General features: G+C 32.4%; 1 long non-coding RNA gene across 4 annotated transcripts; it reads right to left on the bottom strand.

The window, feature by feature from the left end:
• Positions 1–300: 300 nt before the first annotated feature.
• LOC139112753 (uncharacterized) lies at positions 301–4,714 on the bottom strand. 4 transcript variants are annotated; one of them, XR_011547428.1, is made up of 5 exons: positions 3,726–4,714; positions 3,396–3,650; positions 2,013–2,640; positions 1,310–1,760; positions 301–1,233 (listed from the first exon to the last, which is right to left on the bottom strand). It is a non-coding gene; the product is annotated as an uncharacterized lncRNA (long non-coding RNA). The 4 variants fall into 4 exon arrangements; XR_011547426.1 differs by having other exon boundaries at positions 301–1,760; positions 3,726–4,709; XR_011547427.1 differs by having other exon boundaries at positions 301–1,760; positions 2,046–2,640; positions 3,726–4,709.
• Between the last annotated feature and the right edge of the window lie 4,777 nt (positions 4,715–9,491).

Genomic DNA, 9,491 nt, shown 5'->3' with positions numbered 1-9,491 from the left:
ACAAAAAATTCAAGAACTGGAAGCAAAATTAAAAAGACGTAAATAAATATATCAATATAATATATATCAATATAATAAGCAATATATCAATAATTTCATTTTATTACTTTTCAGCTCCTAGATGGCAAAAAGGAGGACGGAATAGGGGCCGGGGCCGTGGTCGCGGACGTGGCCGCGGACGTGGCCATGGTGCCGGTACCACACATAATCAGACTTTGTATTTTTATTAAACATTGATAGGTAAGAAAACAAAATATTATTAATTTAATTAGACATTTTTTTTAATTATGCATTGTATAAATATTTCTAATGTAATATAACATTTTATTGCAGGTTAACACAAATCAATGTCGGCGACGAAGCTAAACAGCACAACGCCGTAAGCATCTGATGTACATCGCTTTTGCGGGATTTTCCGTTGAATTTTGAATTAGAGTCAGTCGAAGAGAGTATTACATCCGATTACGAAAAGATCAGAGCGTTATTTGAATGTTCTTAAGAGATCTTATAGTTTTAAAATAGCGTTACCATTACTTTCTAATATTTGTCCGCAAATAAATTTTAGTTCTTACGAAATACGAAATTTCAAAATGTTACGATTCGTAAAAGAAAATGTAAGATAAGACTCAGCCGATTCGTAAAGAAATTTCAAATATTTTTATGATTATGGACATTATGTTTAATTTCAAATTAATGCTAAAAATTAGTCTTAGTACTTGATGCATAATCTTGTATAATTACTTGTGAAAAGTTTCGATTAACTTTCTCCTGCAGACAACGATACGTAATTAAAGTTATCCAATTTGAGCGTACGTGGTTCTACTACGACAGTCCTCGACAGTTCTCATTTCTAAAGGAGTTAATATCATTTATGTATATGAGAAAACTAATTTTCTACTATAATATATTTCTTCTTCACAGTAGTTAATAAATTATTACATAACTGATTCCTTTTCCTAATCTTATTTTTAAGGATTTATACTTCTAAATTAGTCTTCGTTATTTTACCTTGCAAATTGTGTTTATTTGTTCTCTCTCTCGCGAGCTTACCGATTATTATTAGTATTTTAAAAGCAGTTTTTAATTTATGTCTTAGTTCTCGTTCCGATTGTTTAGCTGCGAGATCGTCGCGATCATGCATGTGTTGATGTTTACCTACATAAATCTGTAGTAATTTCGCCGACTTCAGTATAAAACTGCACATCTACATGTTTCTTTTTTCCGAACAGCATGCTAAAAAATACAAATATGTGTAAATTCAAGCTCCTGCACGGAGCACGTTAAGCTAAATTAGTCTTCGCTATTTTACCTTGCAAATTGTCTTTATTTGTTCTCTCTCTCGCGAGCTTACCGATTATTATTAGTATCGAGTCGCCGCAAGCGCCTGGACACTTCAAAAGATTAAAAAATTCCTATTTATTTTTCGATCTTTGTCTCAAAGATTGATTTTATATTATCAAATCCTTTTTTCTTACTAACCATTTCAGCTGCTTCTGCTCTAATGTGATCTTTTAAAGTTCTCAATTCTTATTTTTTTTTCGCTAATTCGCTTTCTGTTTTATCCAATTCGAGTTGTAAACTTTAACTAAAACTCGTCTGAAAGTCACAAATTATAACATGATAATAATTCTTTGTGCAAGCTTTTCATCTAATGCAACCCGCTCTACCTCTATACGAACCAAACACGTTTTATATCTGTCGTTAGCAAGCCGTATCTTCTTTTCCACGGTATTTCGCACTTCTTCGACCATAGCGTTGACCTGAAACACATTTTATTCTAACATATTATTTATATTTTTTTAAACCCAAAATTTTTTCAAGTATCACAAAGAGTACGTATAAGTTGAATAAATTAGAAACGTATAGAGAAAAGTAATAAACAAAATATAGATTTAAAATATATATATATATATATATATATATATATATATATATATCTACAGAATAAATTACATAAATTAATATTGTAAAAGTATGAATGTGTTTGAATGTTTAAAAACTTTCACAAAGACTTTAGCATCGCATTCGATAATCGTTTTTTTCACCTGCTCTGTACTCTCGGTACAATATGCTATTAGTGCACCTTGTTTATCAGTTTCAGCTTTATTGATCAGTTTCTAAGCATGCTTCATTATTTGTTCAGTTTCTTCTTCAATTTTTTTGGAGGAAATTTGTTTTACCTCCTCTATTTCTTTATTTTTTGTTTTAGTAACCTGTGTAAAACAATATACATGTATTAACGATAATCAGAAAAATCAATAAAAATACTAATAATACATATTTAAAAAAATTAAACATAAACATTCTTAGCAATATTCTTTACAGATATAAATTTGAGTATCTTTTAATGGCGTTAATGTTTTATGCGGAGAAGAAATAGGTGTTGAATGTACTACATTTTCCTTGCCCTTCCAATGAGATCGCTTTTCTTCTGCTTTCAACTTTTCTATAGTTTTTTGTTGCTGTTCCAATAATCTCGTCTTGGCCAGCAATTCCTAAAAACATTATTTTCCAATCAGCAATATGGTGTTGAATGTACTATATTTTCCTTGCCCTTCCAATGAGATCGCTTTTCTTCTGCTTTAATCTTTTCTATAGTTTTTTGTTGCTGTTCCAATAATCTCGTCTTGGCCAGCAATCCTAAAAACATTATTTTACAATCAGCAATATAAAAAGAATATGTGAAAGCTTAAATAAAATCATAATAATATAATTAAGATTATTATTTGTCATAAGTATTGATCATCAGCTCTACTGGAAAAATGCTAATAGATTTACTTATAAAGAAACTTTTATTTATAAAATCTATTCCATAAATATTAATATTAATAAGTTTATTTTTCTTACTATAAAATCTCTCTTTTGAATAGATCTTTATTTGCAAAACACATGTATGAAATAATTTCATTTTCTCGCTTTGTTTTATCTTATCACGATATAGTCACATGTGCAAATATGATAATAGTAGGAGAAAAATGTAAAAGGAAAACACTAATTTTGTGAAATTACAACCGATGCATAAAATAAAGCTAGAGCTTTACGAAACGGAGAAAGCAAACATTATTTACACAATAATTAGATAATCAAATAAATTATACATAAATTAAAATTCTCTGTTACAATTCCACAACAATCACGATTATTTATCAGGCCTGCCTGAGCAAATTATGAAATTATTCCATAAAGAATTGCATTAATTAAACTCAATCTTCAGCTTTACATCGTTTTTTTTTTCTCTTCAATCTGTTTCGTAAGTTTATTTTCCAAAGATTTCCACTGAATTCGTTCTTGTTCTAATAACAAAGTGAAATTCTGGAATAAAGTATTTTTAATTGTCACATTTCTTTACAATCTTAATATAACAATAAATTGTAATTATTTAAAAAAAACATTACCTTTGCAGTTTTATCCGTTTCTTCGAATTGCTTAATTTTTTCAGTAAATTTTTTTATTTGAGAATTTGCCTATAAAAATGATGCTATATATGTTACCAATTTTCTACTTCGATGTACGCACCCGTAGCACCACGAATAGCATTTATATGACTGCCACCTCTGCCTATTACTCGGCTGATAGCATTTGTGGGAACGGACACTTTTTTAGAACGAAACCGTGAATTCATAAATCTTCCCGAATCATCAGACTGTCCCCTGTAAACCACAATTACATTAGATAGCCGTAAATATTATTAATTGAAAAACTTTTTTCAAGAACATGTATCTTACATTCGTACAACTTCTTTCCATCCTTCTTCACGCTTTCCACTTTGTTTGGGGCTGGTATTACTCGTTTTCGATGATGTGTTTAAAGTATCTCCATCGTATTGATTATTATAAGACTTTTTTCCTTAGCCAGGAACATAAGTTTCATTACCAGTCGCTTCAAAATCTTCTCTATCAGCAGGATGCCTCAAGGAAGTTTCAAAAACTAATTGACCTTTCAATTTTCAATCGGAATTAATATTAGTGGATGTCCTAGTGGTTGTAATCGAAGTTGTTGATACCGATCCTGCACTGGTAACGCTATCAAGATCTTGTCATTTCTTGATCACTTGGAAATTGCGTTACGTGATTTACCATCCATCCATTTCAATACCTTAATATGACCTTTTCGAAACGCAGCCATCAGACAAGAAAGATAATCATAAAATATATTTTGTTACAGATTTGACAAACAAATTTTTGATAATTACCTCGCTATTTAACCATTAATTTTTACCTTCTTTAAGAATTTGAGCCATCTCTGAAATACAAGATTATTAATAATAACATTTAAATTATATTTAATATAATATAATATATATACTATAAATAACATTTAAATAATATTAGTCACACTTACCTTAATTAACGGATCACTGCGGATCACTAACCTCACACGTCAATCAACAAAGTCGATAATATTATCAAACTGTCGATAAATCAATCCGCACCATCTAGCGACGCGAAAACGAAAGGGACATTTTTTGAGACGTAAAAATGACGACGGAGAATCTTAATAATTTTACTCTTGTAACCAAAATTATAATCGCGATATCTTTATTTATAGACCACGCAGCGAAATAATAAAAAGACTTTTATTATATAAGTCGACCATAATCAATGCAATATGCCTATTAAGAAAGCGATTGGTTGAGCCGTTATTGAGATCCGGTAATCTACGGATTTCTCAAAACGTCGTCTCGCGTAATAGAGGCACGATAGTGCCTCGCTGCGCCTATACTTGGCGCGAGGCACTACCGTGCCTCTTGAACCAATTACGGGAGGTTATTCCTATCGCACCACCTATATCAAACGAGGTCTGGAGTCTCTCTGGCATTCTTTCTCGACCAGTCACTCTGAGAGGTCAAACGCGATGGAAGCTTTCAGCTGGATTATGACATACGTCGACGGCATCGAAAATATGCTGGATATGATTAAACGTTTGCCCGTCGAAGTTGCTGGTATGATATTTGCATTGTTGGATAGCAAAACTCTTGGGATTATTTCCAGGGTCAGCAAGACATGGAGGGCGAGATCCGAATACGAGCGAAAACGGAGACGTCAGTTGCAGCTTACTAAGACCAGGAGACAACTTTACAGGTCCAACGGTGGTGAGGTTTTTGAAAGTAAAACGTTTGTCGCGAATGGACAAAACGGTAGTGTTAGCAGAGAAAAACCGGAATGGACTCGCCGACATACAAAAACACAAACCGGGAACAAGAAACGCAATAAATCAAAAACGAATAATCTAAGTAAGATTAGTCTTCGAATATAACATTAAAGAATAAAATATTAAAATATTTCGCACTTTTCTTAACATTATTATGTACTTCTAATTCAATAACGATCTTGTAAATGTAATAAAGTTTTTCTTTGTACATTTTCTTGTTTTACCAAAAATAATTATTACATTCGTTACTACCACATCTATGACTTATTGCTGTTTTTACGTTGCATTAAATCTTTTTTATTGTGATTTTAATTTTTTTCTATTTTACGCATTGACATTGAAGACAATTTTTCGCATTCTCGAATGTTTCTGCTTATATGTATAACCGCTTTAGAATTCTGCTCGAATAAAAATGATTATGTATTATTGGCAAACTTTCGATAACTTTGCTTTATTTTTCAAAAAAAATTATTTTTAACGTAATATTTTCCGCAATGTACTTAAAAACTTATATTTTATTTCAGAAAATTTCTAGTATCATATCTCGAATGAGAAGGTACGTTGTGCATAATAAATTTCTACCACGTGTAGTTAACTTACACAAAACAAAATTTGGCATATTAATTAAATTGATCGCGTCATTTAGAAGAAGGGTATATCACAGAAAATAATTAATCTTAGTAACAAGTATTCCAAAACTGGTCAACAGAAAGAAACAACCAATGAGAACACCAAAGAATTACAGATGCACTTATCGCGACCAATATGCAGTTATACAAGCAGCCAAAGGACACGGCGAACAGTCGAACATACAGTCAATCGGATCGCGTTATTTCTTAACCAATTACGGGAGGTTATTCCTATCGCACCACCTATATCAAACGAGGTCTGGAGTCTCTCTGGCATTCTTTCTCGACCAGTCACTCTGAGAGGTCAAACGCGATGGAAGCTTTCAGCTGGATTATGACATACGTCGACGGCATCGAAAATATGCTGGATATGATTAAACGTTTGCCCGTCGAAGTTGCTGGTATGATATTTGCATTGTTGGATAACAAAACTCTTGGGATTATTTCCAGGGTCAGCAAGACATGGAGGGCGAGATCCGAATACGAGCGAAAACGGAGACGTCAGTTGCAGCTTACTAAGACCAGGAGGCAACTTTACAGGTCCAACGGTGGTGAGGTTTTTGAAAGTAAAACGTTTGTCGCGAATGGACAAAACGGTAGTGTTAGCAGAGAAAAACCGGAATGGACTCGCCGACATACAAAAACACAAACCGGGAACAAGAAACGCAATAAATCAAAAACGAATAATCTAAGTAAGATTAGTCTTCGAATATAACATTAAAGAATAAAATATTAAAATATTTCGCACTTTTCTTAACATTATTATGTACTTCTAATTCATTAACGATCTTATAAATGTAATAAAGTTTTTCTTTGTACGTTTTTTTGTTTTACCAAAAATAATTATTACATTCGTTACTACTACTTCTATGACTTATTGCTGTTTTTTACGCTGCATTAAATCTTATTTCCATTGTGATTTTAATTTTTCTCTATTCTACGCATTGACATTGAAGACAATTTTCCGCATTCTCGAATGATTCTGCTTATATGTATAACCGCTTTAGAATTCTGCTCGAATAAAAATGATTATGCATTATTGGCAAACTTTCGATAACTTTGCTTTATTTTTAAAAAAAATTATTTTTAACGTAATATTTTCCGCAATGTACTTAAAAACTTATATTTTATTTCAGAAAATTTCTAATATCCTATCTCGAATGAAAAGGTACGTTGTGCATAATAAATTTCTACCACGTGTAGTTAACTTACACAAAACAAAATTTGGCATATTAATTAAATTGATCGCGTCATTTAGAAGAAGGGTATATCACAGAAAATAATTAATCTTAGTAACAAGTATTCCAAAACTGGTCAACAGAAAGAAACAACCAATGAGAACACCAAAGAATTACAGATGCACTTATCGCGACCAATATGCAGTTATACAAGCAGCCAAAGGACACGACGAACAGTCGAACATACAGCCAATCGGATCGCGTTATTTCTTAACCAATTACGGGAGGTTATTCCTATCGCACCACCTATATCAAACGAGGTCTGGAGTCTCTCTGGCATTCTTTCTCGACCAGTCACTCTGAGAGGTCAAACGCGATGGAAGCTTTCAGCTGGATTATGACATACGTCGACGGCATCGAAAATATGCTGGATATGATTAAACGTTTGCCCGTCGAAGTTGCTGGTATGATATTTGCATTGTTGGATAGCAAAACTCTTGGGATTATTTCCAGGGTCAGCAAGACATGGAGGGCGAGATCCGAATACGAGCGAAAACGGAGACGTCAGTTGCAGCTTACTAAGACCAGGAGGCAACTTTACAGGTCCAACGGTGGTGAGATTTTTGAAAGTAAAACGTTTGTCGTGAATGGACAAAACGGTAGTGTTAGCAGAGAAAAACCGGAATGGACTCGCCGACATACAAAAACACAAACCAGGAACAAGAAACGCAATAAATCAAAAACGAATAATCTAAGTAAGATTAGTCTTCGAATATAACATTAAAGAATAAAATATTAAAATATTTCGCACTTTTCTTAACATTATTATGTACTTCTAATTCAATAACGATCTTGTAAATGTAATAAAGTTTTTCTTTGTACATTTTCTTGTTTTACCAAAAATAATTATTACATTCGTTACTACCACATCTATGACTTATTGCTGTTTTTACGTTGCATTAAATCTTATTTTTATTGTGATTTTAATTTTTTCTATTTTACGCATTGACATTGAAGACAATTTTTCGCATTCTCGAATGTTTCTGCTTATATGTATAACCGCTTTAGAATTCTGCTCGAATAAAAATGATTATGTATTATTGGCAAACTTTCGATAACTTTGCTTTATTTTTAAAAAAAATTATTTTTAACGTAATATTTTCCGCAATGTACTTAAAAACTTATATTTTATTTCAGAAAATTTCTAGTATCATATCTCGAATGAGAAGGTACGTTGTGCATAATAAATTTCTACCACGTGTAGTTAACTTACACAAAACAAACTTTGGCATATTAATTAAATTGATCGCGTCATTTAGAAGAAGGGTATATCACAGAAAATAATTAATCTTAGTAACAAGTATTCCAAAACTGGTCAACAGAAAGAAACAACCAATGAGAACACCAAAGAATTACAGATGCACTTATCGCGACCAATATGCAGTTATACAAGCAGCCAAAGGACACGGCGAACAGTCGAACATACAGTCAATCGGATCGCGTTATTTCTTAACCAATTACGGGAGGTTATTCCTATCGCACCACCTATATCAAACGAGGTCTGGAGTCTCTCTGGCATTCTTTCTCGACCAGTCACTCTGAGAGGTCAAACGCGATGGAAGCTTTCAGCTGGATTATGACATACGTCGACGGCATCGAAAATATGCTGGATATGATTAAACGTTTGCCCGTCGAAGTTGCTGGTATGATATTTGCATTGTTGGATAACAAAACTCTTGGGATTATTTCCAGGGTCAGCAAGACATGGAGGGCGAGATCCGAATACGAGCGAAAACGGAGACGTCAGTTGCAGCTTACTAAGACCAGGAGGCAACTTTACAGGTCCAACGGTGGTGAGGTTTTTGAAAGTAAAACGTTTGTCGCGAATGGACAAAACGGTAGTGTTAGCAGAGAAAAACCGGAATGGACTCGCCGACATACAAAAACACAAACCGGGAACAAGAAACGCAATAAATCAAAAACGAATAATCTAAGTAAGATTAGTCTTCGAATATAACATTAAAGAATAAAATATTAAAATATTTCGCACTTTTCTTAACATTATTATGTACTTCTAATTCAATAACGATCTTGTAAATGTAATAAAGTTTTTCTTTGTACATTTTCTTGTTTTACCAAAAATAATTATTACATTCGTTACTACCACATCTATGACTTATTGCTGTTTTTACGTTGCATTAAATCTTATTTTTATTGTGATTTTAATTTTTTCTATTTTACGCATTGACATTGAAGACAATTTTTCGCATTCTCGAATGTTTCTGCTTATATGTATAACCGCTTTAGAATTCTGCTCGAATAAAAATGATTATGTATTATTGGCAAACTTTCGATAACTTTGCTTTATTTTTAAAAAAAATTATTTTTAACGTAATATTTTCCGCAATGTACTTAAAAACTTATATTTTATTTCAGAAAATTTCTAGTATCATATCTCGAATGAGAAGGTACGTTGTGCATAATAAATTTCTACCACGTGTAGTTAACTTACACAAAACAAAATTTGGCATAT

The sequence above is a fragment of the Cardiocondyla obscurior genome, unplaced genomic scaffold (genome assembly GCF_019399895.1).
Source record: "Cardiocondyla obscurior isolate alpha-2009 unplaced genomic scaffold, Cobs3.1 scaffold45_0_294702, whole genome shotgun sequence".
NCBI lineage: Eukaryota > Metazoa > Arthropoda > Insecta > Hymenoptera > Formicidae > Cardiocondyla > Cardiocondyla obscurior.
Note: the sequence above shows the minus strand (reverse complement) of the source record. Positions and strands in the feature narration are given on the sequence as shown.